Source organism: Mustela nigripes, chromosome 9 (genome assembly GCF_022355385.1).
Source record: "Mustela nigripes isolate SB6536 chromosome 9, MUSNIG.SB6536, whole genome shotgun sequence".
Taxonomy (NCBI): Eukaryota; Metazoa; Chordata; class Mammalia; order Carnivora; family Mustelidae; genus Mustela; species Mustela nigripes.
The window spans coordinates 24,091,540-24,102,705 of NC_081565.1; the positions used below are offsets into that span (position 1 = coordinate 24,091,540).

General features: G+C 43.5%; 1 long non-coding RNA gene across 1 annotated transcript in view; it reads right to left on the bottom strand.

Annotated features, from left to right (window-relative positions):
* LOC132025058 (uncharacterized) overlaps positions 1-10,799 on the bottom strand; it is a 28,757-nt gene extending 17,958 nt beyond the window's left edge. Inside the window, exons 1-2 of the long non-coding RNA XR_009406401.1 lie at positions 10,754-10,799; positions 10,604-10,671 (exon numbers count right to left, since the gene is read on the bottom strand). This is a non-coding gene — a long non-coding RNA (uncharacterized LOC132025058). The remainder of the gene's footprint in view (positions 1-10,603; positions 10,672-10,753) is intronic.
* Positions 10,800-11,166: the final 367 nt, after the last annotated feature.

Consider the following 11,166-nt stretch of genomic DNA (forward strand, 5'->3'; position numbering starts at 1 on the left):
TGCATATTTATATTTCATTTGACAGTGTTTGCAAATTGCATAATATTCCCCTTCAGTATAACTTGCAGTGTGGAAATGCTTCCATATGCTGGATATTTCCCCTCATTTGACTGAGGGAAAAAAAAGTCTAAGAAAAACATCACGTAGTGGCTAAACATCCATATAAACATGGGTTTTACAACACAGTGTTCATGAATGGTATATTTTGGAAGGGTGATTTTACAAAAAGATTGAAGTAGACGTTCAATTTGGATTGATAAGGATTATAAAATGTTCTTGTGCTGCTAAACATATCTTTATATTAATTCACTATGTTGTAGGAGGTATAGAGCAGGGGAGAGGTGCGTGGGTCCTGGGGCAACTGACTGTTTTCAAATCCAGGCTCCACTCATTAATCACTGTATGACTTGGGCAGCTTAATAAATCTATCTGTGTCTTAAATCTACCTATGTCTCCTTTGCAAAATGGGGATAAGGATACAGTTTCCTTCATGAGATGGTTGAGAAGGTTAAATGAGTTAATACAGGGGGTATTTTTAAATCTGTGCCTGATAAATGGCAAGGGCTTAGTAAGTATTATTAATAGCCCCAATGCCATGGAGTATAGTTCAGAAAAGTCCCATCTTTTTCATCTCCATCCCCATTATTCCTGCCCTTTTTTCAGGAGGTCATCAAGTTTTGTCTGACTGACTTTACTCTCCACTTCACTCTTCACATGGTCAGTGAAGTCAATCTTTGAAGACTCACATTAAACCAGGCCCCTTTCCTTCTTCGAGTGATGCCATTATTCCTAATCAACTTCAGGACTAAGTACAACCCCCGAGCCTTACATTCAAGGTCCTTCGTAAATTCACTCCTTTTTCCTATTCTGGCCTCATCTCCCGTCACTCCCACACACACACTATACTACAAATGGCAACCAAGGCCCAAAGTGGAAAAGTGACACCGGCTTGTTGGGTGAGTGATACTTGCGTAAGAAGAGTGAGCGGCTAATTTTGCTGATGGCTCATGAAAGGCTTCAGGGAAAAGATATTTTAAGTTGTAGCTTGAAGACTAAGTTGACATTGGCCAAGCAAGGGAGGGCAGAATGTCATTAGGAGGACCACCTGGATTGAGGGAAGGACTTGGGTACTAGAATAGAACAGAAAAACAAGGTGTATTCACATAATGAAACTTGTCTAATGCTGAGAGGAATGAACTAGGCGATGCTTCAGTGTGGAGTCAAGAGGGAGAGGAGCATGAAAAAGAGTCCTTCAGTCTGGCACGAATGCCTGGATGGAATGGTGCGTTGCTAATGGAGATGAGAAATAGACAGGAGAAGAAATGTGTGTGTGTGTGTGTGTGTGTGTGTTTTCAACTGGAAATAATAGATATCTGTTTTGTACACATGTATACAAAAGCCACCTGAGAATATTTAACACTAAGCTCCTGATCTTGTCCCCAGTCCCACCTCCAGGCCTGTTTCCTGGCAAATTTCCCCTTAGCAAACGGCAACTCTGTTATTTAGAGTCCTCCATGGTTCCTCTCTCTTAAATCCTATTTCTGATCCTTTAACAAATGCAGTTTGCTTTTTCTTTAAAATGTATCCAACCTTTGATCATTTCTTCCCACCTTCCTGGCTACCATTCTTAGCGAAGCCATGGTCATCTTCTACGGGATTACTGAAGTAGTCCCCTAAATCGCCGCCATTCTTTCCACCTTGACGTCTTTCAGACTGTTCCCAACACAGCTGCCAGAGTGGTCTTCTTAAGAGCAACTCAGGTCATGACTCCATTGTTCAAAGCTTCCATAGTCTTCCCATCTTGCTCAGAGCAAAATCTCAAAGGATTTACAGTGGCAATTTGCAAGACCCAAGCCTCACAGCCCTTGGTCCTATTTCTGCTTAGACTCCCCCTTTCTACTCTAGCCCTCTCTGGCATCTCTCTGCCATACTGGACTTATTAGTGTTCCTCAGACATGTCCGTCCTACTTCTGCCTGTGAGAATTTCTGGTGAGTGTTCCCCTGCCTGAATGGCCTTTCCTCAGATGCCCAGCTAATCATCTCCCTCACTCCCTGAGGTCTTCACTCTAATATCATCTGCTCAGTGATGCCTCCTCCAATTGCCTTACTCATACTGGTGGTTCCCTCTTACCTCTAATTTCCCAGTGCATTCCCAACTTTTCTACATTTTTTTCGTTAGCCCATAATCCCCATCTATCTTTATTTTACAATTAGATTTTATTATTTGTCTTCCCTCACCCTCTTTCATCCTAATACACATATCATGTGGGCAGTGATTCCTGTTTTGTTGCGCTTTTCTGTTCCCTATACCTGAAGCAGTGCCTGACTACAAGTTGCTCAATGGTTATTTGCTGAATGAGAAAAAGACTCCAAGTGGGGACATAGCAGTTGCTGCAAGGATCTGGGACTCAGGAGGGCAGATGTGGGGTAACGATAGATTTGGAAATCCTTAGCAATGAATCACAGATGTGTGGGAGTAGCTAAGACAGACCAAGGAAAAGATGTTTTGTGAGATTTGGAAAAAAAAACCCAACATAAAACTTGGGGAAAATGTAATAATGAAAGATTATGTAGATGAGGTGGCAGAGTTGAGAGCAATGGCTCTGGGGTTATGACTTAAGTTAAAATCTTTGCTCTGCCATTTACCAACTTTATGACCATGGAGAAGTGACTGGATGATTCATGGTCTCCATATTCTCAAGGGTAATTGAAAAAAAGATCTCCATGTCAGAGGGCTGTTAAGAGAATGAACCAGTAAAATGCACAGATCAGTTAGCAGCCTGTAACAAAGAGTATAGATGATGGTGGTAACTGATGTTAGCATCACTATTATCATTAAAATCCAGGAAGGAGGGGCTCCTGGGTGGCTCAGTCGGTTAAGTGTCTGTCTTCAGCTCGTGTCATGGTTCCAGGGTCCTGCATCAAGCCCTGCATTAGACTCCCTGCTCAGTGAGGAGCCTGCTTCTCCCTCTCCCTCTGCCCCTTCCCACCCCCTGCTTGTGCTCTTTCTCTCTCAAATAAATAAATAAAATCTTTTTAAAAAAATCCAAGAAGGAATCTTGAAAAATAGAAAAAGTAGGGGAGTTATGGAAGAAAAGTGGGGAAAGGTCTTCAAGAAAGAGAAATAACTCTATAGACGTTGCTCTGTGGTCAGGACTAACTATCCTAAGGAGTATGTAAGGCCTCAGGGGAGAGCAATTTGAGAACATAGTTTCAATTGCATCAAAAAGTCATAATCCCATATTTTAAAATGAGCGATTGTTTTATGGAAAATAACAATAATTGTCCTAGAAAAAAAAATCAAATAAAAACAAAATAAAACAACACTGGGCCCTCAATTGTATCCAGCTGAGAAATGTAGGAACATGGTGACCCAAAATTTCCTTCTCTCTGGTCTTTGGGAGATTTACTTGCTCACCAGTCAGAACTAGTTTGCTGGTTTTATGAGGTTAAGCTATTGTGCAATACTATTCAGCTGGCTCTGTGGGTGTTTATTTACAGATGGCTGCCATCTTGATTTATTGTCTGTCAAATTATAATTATTAACGATGGAGTTAATTGTCATTTCAACCACCTGGTAATTACCCACTGTGCTTTCATGTGGTGACAAATCTGTCCTTAAGATCAAAATTGGTAGGTTCGTAAGACATTTCACTTCCAAGTTCATCTCCATTCATGGGCTGTTCAAAATAAATGATTAGGGAAAATTATTGATTCTTTTTGATATAATTTGTGGGCCTTCAGGTAAAAGAATTGCCAATTGTTATAAACTTTTTTGAGTAGTAGGGCTGGTATAACAAGAATCCAGTGATGTGAGTTATAATAATTGAAATTAAAATAACAAGGCATGCTCTTTCAAAGACTGATGTAATAAAAAATTTAACAATGCACTCAGTATATTCTATGGTGCATCACCTAGAATGATGGTTTATAACCCTCATTATTTGTTTGCCCCATTGTTTACTAAAGCCACTTTGTCCTTATGGCCTTCTGAACTTTTAGGATAGAATTTAGCACAGTGAGGTTACCTTAGTCTTATAAGGCCTCAATCACTTTGATTCCGAGCTATGAATGGGATTGTCTGCTTGGTCACTCTTGAAGGAGACACCTGGTAGAACCAATGGGATTAAAGAGGAGGGCATCTAGACATGTCATAGGAGCTACACCCCTTCTCCCATTTTTGGTGTCTGGAACCTTTATTTGTGTACTTTCCCTTTTTCAGTTTTTCCCAGTGGTTGCATTTTCACAAAGGCACACATAATTTGCTACATTAGTCAGCAGAGGATCAGGTGGAAGCTTTCCCACCAAAGCAGAGACTTGGAATGTCACAGTGGCCTCAACATCTCTTTCCTCTCCGGAAACCCATCAAGCAAGCATTCTGTGTCCAGCTTCCTCTAGCTTTTAGACTAGGGACATAGCAGGAAGAAGGCTATGTTCCTGGCTTCTCAGGATTTCCTTGGGGAGTCACCTCCTAATTGACAGTTGCCATATTACAGTCCTTGTTAGCCACAAGGTCTCACCTTGGCACTTGTTCTGCAGTGAGACTCAGCCAAGGCTGATTTCTGCTAATACACCTTCCAAGTCAGAGAGCTGGGCATCCAATGAATCCAGAGAAAACTTACGGGCAATATCTGCTTTCTTTCACTCAAAAGACTGAATCAGTTTGTTAAGAAAGGAAAATTCAGGGGCTAGCAATTGATGTCTAGGACCTCCCTCTGGTTTGTTACCAGGCTTGGGCATTTCTTGATCCCGCCTAAGAAATGCTGACCTGCTGGATAGGATTTCTACTTCCTGAGCAATTATCTGTGGTCAAGTGCCCTGACTTAGTTTCCCATGCTCTCCCTTTTTCCTTTCTACTCTATAAGACCCTGGCAAAGACCTCTTCTTCCCTATAAGATCCTTTTTCTTCCCCCCTTACCTATAAGATCTTAACTCTAATGCCTTCCGCTTACCCTTTGTATTGATGCCTGAGAGAGTCCTCAGATTCCTTTTGGTGCCTCTTCTTAGAGTCTGAAATTGTTCACCATGACATTCAGTGGTCTTTATCATTTGTCCTTTACCCATACCTCCATTCTAATGTCCCCTCTGTTGGATGACAGTTTAAGGCCTTTGTATTGAAAAGTCCAACTGGCTTCCATGTCCTTTCTTTTTCCAGGTCATTCATCTGAAGCATTCCTAATTATTCTTCAAAACTTACAGTCAGGGACGCCTGGATGGCTCAGTTGGTTAAGCAGCTGCCTTCGGCTCAGGTCATGATCCTAGCATCCTGGGATCGAGTCCCGCATCGGGCTCCTTGCTCAGCGGGGAGCCTGCTTCTCCCTCTGCCTCTGCCTGCCATTCTGTCTGCTTGTGCTTGCTCTCTCCCCCCCTCTCTCTTTGATAAATAAATAAAATCTTTAAAACAAAACAAAACAAAACTTACAGTCAGCAATCACCTCCTGAGTGGAATCCTCTATGATCACCCCTACTCCCTTCACAATTCTTTCTCTCTTTGCATTATTTTTGTAATTTACAATGCTTTCTACTATTGCTATGTCACATCATTTTAATTTTTTTCCCCTTACCTGTCCATTTCCCTTCTGGGATCCTCAAAAGCAGGATCTAAGATGGAAATAGGTCTGTCATCATACACCAGGAACTAAGTTATAGTTGAATAGATTTTTGTTCAATGATTTGTACATCTCCCATTCCCTAGCACAGTGCTGAGTATTCAGTAGATACTAAACACATAGTTGCTGATGGATCCTTATTAAACATAACTAAAATCTTGGCTATTATTCTTGGTACCAATGTTAGTATAGTAGATAACTGTCTTTATGGAAAAATAAGAATTAGCTCCATGGAGAAGAAGCTGACCCTTTATCCAAGACATACAGGACAGCTGCTGATTGGAATAAAAGTTAATCATATCCAAATGGAAAGAAAAGAACTCTTTGGTTTTGGTTAAGGGAAAATATTTTTTACTAAATAATAAAGAAATGGAATATGAATTTCTGTTTTTATGGCCCGTGTATATTTTCCTTTTGTATGAGAGATTTATGTAGAACTCAAAGGTTGTCCTTTCTTTCCTTCTCTTCCTTCTTTTGCCTTGCCTTACAAAAGATAGGCAATCTTGGGCAAACACATGGGGCTGCCAGATTCTATAGAGAAAAAGTGGAAAGTCTGTTATTGTGTCAGTGCAATTCTTCTGATGACAGTTAAGCCCATTTCATCCTCAACCCAAGATGGTAACTGAGGCACACGTTTCTGTGAAATTCTTCTCTTACTTAGCGTCAAGCTCATCATGGGCTTTATTGGCCCATGAATGTCTGCGGAATTTTTTCTTAGTTGCAATTGAACAAGAACTGTATTTTCTAAAATCAAAAAAAGCTCTGTATGAATTTTGAACTGTTCCCATTCTGCTTTGTTCTATTCTGAGATTATGGGGAACTTATGGAGGCCAAGTAGACACCTAGGTTTTAGAGTGATTTGAACATTGTATTAATAGAATGCAAGACTCCTCGAGGTCCTGTCATTCTCTAGGAACTATTAATTACTATCATGATGGCATATCCATATATATAATCTTCATATCAGAAAAGTGCTGTCCACTTCACAGTCTCATGAGGTAAGTTACAGTCTATACAGGGAACAGTTCAGTGAGAAGAGTTTCCATGACAGGTGAAGGGACAGAGCCGTGCTGGTCGGCTTTAGATTGTCCCTGGGTCTTCCCAATATTGAACCATGTTTCTGGGCACAGAGCCTCTTTTTTTTATTCTCCTTGCCACTGTAACAACACAGACGTTAAAAGAAGAAGAAATGAACAGAATAGCACATTTAAATTTCTCAGTAGGAAACCAACTGTATCTATCCCATTTTCTTTCCTCAAGTACCAGGTCCTAAAGCTTGAGGAAACAGTATTACTGCACCTGACAGCAACACTTTAGTTTTCATTATGGCCAAATGATGATGGGAAGAAGACTGATCTAGAGTCTATGGACCTTGGGTCCAGTCCTCATCTGGCACCGACTGGTCATATCACCTTGGACAACTCACTTATTTTCTTTAACCTCAGTTTCCCTCTTGATATGATGAGGTGGTTGCTTCTCCCAGGTCTGGATTCTCTGAGAAATTGGAAGCTTCCGGAGAACGGTGAATCACTCCGTGAACCTCTTTAAGTCCTGTGCACACATACCCAGTGGCGTGTCTGCCAATAAGTCTCCTCTTATCACCACTGCTTATTTTCTGGGAACTTAGGAACTTACTTTCAGGGCTGTGCTTTTGTTTGAACCCATTGAATTAGTAATTCTACTGCCAGGAGCTTGTTGTAAAGAAATAAATTCCTTAAGAAAAAGGAAAAGGTACATGAACAAAAAAATGTCGTTCACCGCATAATTTCAAATTTGATGTAAGCTCCATGTCCAGCAGTAAGAGAAGGGATCAGGACAGTTGACAGGCTGTTTTCAAAATCCTGAGAACTACATAGATAAATGCTTCTGATAATGCAAAAAGCAAACTGTATTGGCCCTGTGGATTGCAAATATGTTTACAAGCAAGAGAAGGGAGAAGGTGAGAGGAGTGAGTGATTATGGTCCACCCTCAATGGGCTGAGTGCTACGCTAGGCACTTGGTTACACTAATCACCTAACTTATTCTTTTGAACCGCTATGAGGATAGGCACTATTATTACCAACTGACAGTTAGGAATCTAGGGCTCAGAGAATGATAGTCATCCCCTCAGCTGCTGCTTTTAGTGGCTTAGTACTCAAGATTCAAGCCCAGGTACACGTGATTTTCAGTATTCATGGTAGCCGTAAAGTGTCTGTGAAGGCTAGATTAGAGACTATGAGCCAGTGCTCCTAGGGAAGACGCAGGGTTAGATTCCTGTGAGTCTCTTCATCAGCCAATCAGTACAGAACCTCGTTTTATGTATGTTTCTGTTTAAGGACAGCTTACTTAATACCTATTTTTGGCTCATCAACATTGAACTCATGGTCTACTCTTGCCTGGCTCGCGCTTATCTACACGTAAGGCACGTCGCAGCCTTCCTTCATGGGGGATCATTAGACAGCATCTCAACACAATGCTTGGGACCATTTTAAGTGGTGCAGACATCAACAGAAAGCACAAAGGTATGAAAAACATGCCACCAAATAGACGCCCAACAAAAGAGAGCTGAAGCAAGAAGGCAGACCATCACTTTGCTCAACCTCTGCCGGGAACAGGTGCCTTGGGCAAATCGGACTTTTCACCACTCCACACCAGTCTGTGAATAACCATGAAATTGTCATAAATATTGATTGGAGGGGTTACAGGCAAATTCTGGGGAGCAGGCAAATTTACAAATACAGAATCTGCAAATAGCAAGGATTGACTGTATATTCACTCGTTCGGCAAATGTTGACAGTGCCAGACGCTATTCCAGGAACTGCAGATTTAGAAGTGAGCCAGACAGAGCCACCCCTGCTCATAGATCTAGGATTTGGGAAAGGGATGAATGCAGATATATCTATCAGTCAGATGGTCCGGCAGACTAAACTTGGGGGTGGGGGTGTGAGGAGGGTTGCATGGAGGGTTTGCCATTCATCATACGGAAATGTCAGAGGGAAGCCTGGGATATAACACTGGAACAAACACTCAAAGGGATCAAGTCCCAAGGATGTGCGTGGGACAAGTGATCTGGAAAGTGGGGGCAAGCAGTATGCAGATGCTGAGCAGGAGGCTAGAGCGGTGATGGGAGAGGAGATCCAAGTGCACTGGCAAGTGATGTTGAACTCCTTAACTTCAAAACCTGGGCCCTTGGAAGGAAGGCAGCTTGGGGATGCAGAGTGCTTCCTGAGTTGCCATAATGTTGGCAAAAGAAAACACCCCTATGCATCTTCTCTTGTGAAAGGCTCAGGTAAGAGCCAAAGAGAAGATCTCTGCAGAGGGATGGGGCTTTGCCAAGCTCCCCCAGATCTCTGGGGCATCTGAGGCTTGGTGGCTGGGTTTAAGGAAATGACGGGAAGTTAGCTTGGACACGGGCGAGAGTCCCTGGGAGAGAGAATGTGGCCTAGGGCTGCAGTATCGAGGACGGATTGTAGTGCATCTGAGGAGAGCCACAACAAACAAACCATCCCCAGGACAACAGGAGGAGTGGAGGCGAGAGACAAGTCCACACAGTGAGGATTACTGGGTGGAAAAACACTCCTCCCCCAATGCCGAGCTCAGCTTGCGGTGTCCGTGAGAATGTCGGTGTTGTGGCCCGTACTGGAGCCAGCTGCCAAAGTCATCTGGAGTCAGAGGTCCTCAGAGTCAACCCTCACTGGTGACAGATAGGGAAACTGAGGCGCAGAAGGGACAGGCTTTGGCTCCCAATCAAACACTGAGGGAGCAGCCGAGCCAGGACTGGAATTTAGCCTTGTCACCAAACTGTCATTCTAGACAGTTATGACTAGAATTTAGGAGGGGAAGAAATGTGACAGAATTCCCAAGATTGCAGAAAAGCTGTTGACCGTACCAGCTGCTGCGTTTGTGGCCCTGCCAGGAGCAGCCGCCGCTGCTACAAGTCGGTTCAGGGGACTATGTTTCCCACCCCCTCAGCCTGGTCATTCAGCATCTGGCTCTAGGAGTGCCCCGTGGAAATTTCTGTGGCTCTGATGCAAATCGGTCCCCAGAGAAATGGTCTCAGTCAGCAAAGATGATCACTGTATAGATGGAAGAAAGTCAAGGGGAATTAAAATCCTGCTTCATATTCTTTAGATCTGACGGGCACAGTTCCTTCTCCTGTAGCTTTTATGTGGAGGCCAGTGGCCTGTAGGGGTCCCTGGCTACAAGATTCTGTCAATCCCCTGTAAACCACCGATTTCCAAAAGAGATCAAGTGTGATTGACCAGGAACAGCAGTATGCTGGTAGATCAGCCGTCTGGAGGGTGGGGGTGGGAAGCCCTGATGTGTTGTGTTTGCCGATGACTGTGGTGTAAATACTGTCATCCCGGCAGATTTCAGGCTCCCAGAGACTTAATAACCAGCTCGCCAAATTGCTGGAAATCTCTCCGTCAGCTCTCCTGAGACAGACAGCTCTAGCCCCCGACCTCTATGGCTCTCCAAAGGGAGGACCCCGAAGGTGGGGCCAAGGTCCATCCTGCTTGGTTCTGTGAGGTCAGACCTCATCTGAAGGCGTGTCTAGTTTCAGAGCCCGGGTTATAAGGGGAACATTGACAACACGAAAATAGTTCAGGGGGTTGAGGAAGGAAGAACTTGATTTAAAGCCAAAACAAAATCATATTGGGGGGAGGACTGCAGATGGGTTGAGAATACAGCAGAAAAACACAGGGTAGCCCAGTCCTTGTTTCCCAGTCTGTGTGGGGCTGTGAAGCATTTTTCCTGGGCAGGAAGGGAAGCTGGCTCAACATAAAAGCTTTCGGATAAAGCTGCCTAAGGAAAGACCAGGTTGCCAGGCACTGTAGGGAGCATTTTGGTCATGAGACTTGGGAAAAAGGTGGTGGGGGCAACCACTAGGTGGGGCTGTGGCGGTGGGACGCTGGGGCCCCTGCTAACCTCTGGGGTCTAACACTGCTGTGGAGTCGTCGTCTTTTTCTCTTCGTCGTCTTTTTCTCTCATTTACCCAGTTTAATCTTCTCACCTTTTTCTCTTTCTCTCTTCCCGAGGCTCACTTTCTCACCTGGTTCAGCTCCCTTCTGCTGCAATGACCTGAAAAGATAAGACCAAGCCTCTAAACTTTCTCCGGGCGGCTTGCTTCCCAGGAGCAAAACACAAGCCCACTTTTTCCCACCTTCCTTTGCCTTCTTTCCTCTCTTCCAATATTTTCAGCTCCGCCGTTCGTGACTGAAGAAGGGCAAATAAACAAATTGAAACTGAAACTGAGTGTTGGCCATGAAGTGAGGACATCTGGGAGGCTTGCTAGGAAATTAACATGCTTGTCGGGTTTCAGGTTACATATTTTGTGTTGCCTGGTAACTAGCCCTACAGTTTCCTTTCATGCTTTATTCTCCCCCATCCCTTGTTTATAGTGTAATTACCACTGTGACATCATAATCCCCCATTGAACAGCTGTCAGGGGGGCCCAACTGCTGAGTAAACAGGGCTTTACAATCTCTCCTCCCACAGGCTGGTTTACTAAATAGATCAATATTTGGTTTGTAGGCACAGGGATTAGGAGGTGGAAGTGTCTTTTGAAAAAGTCCT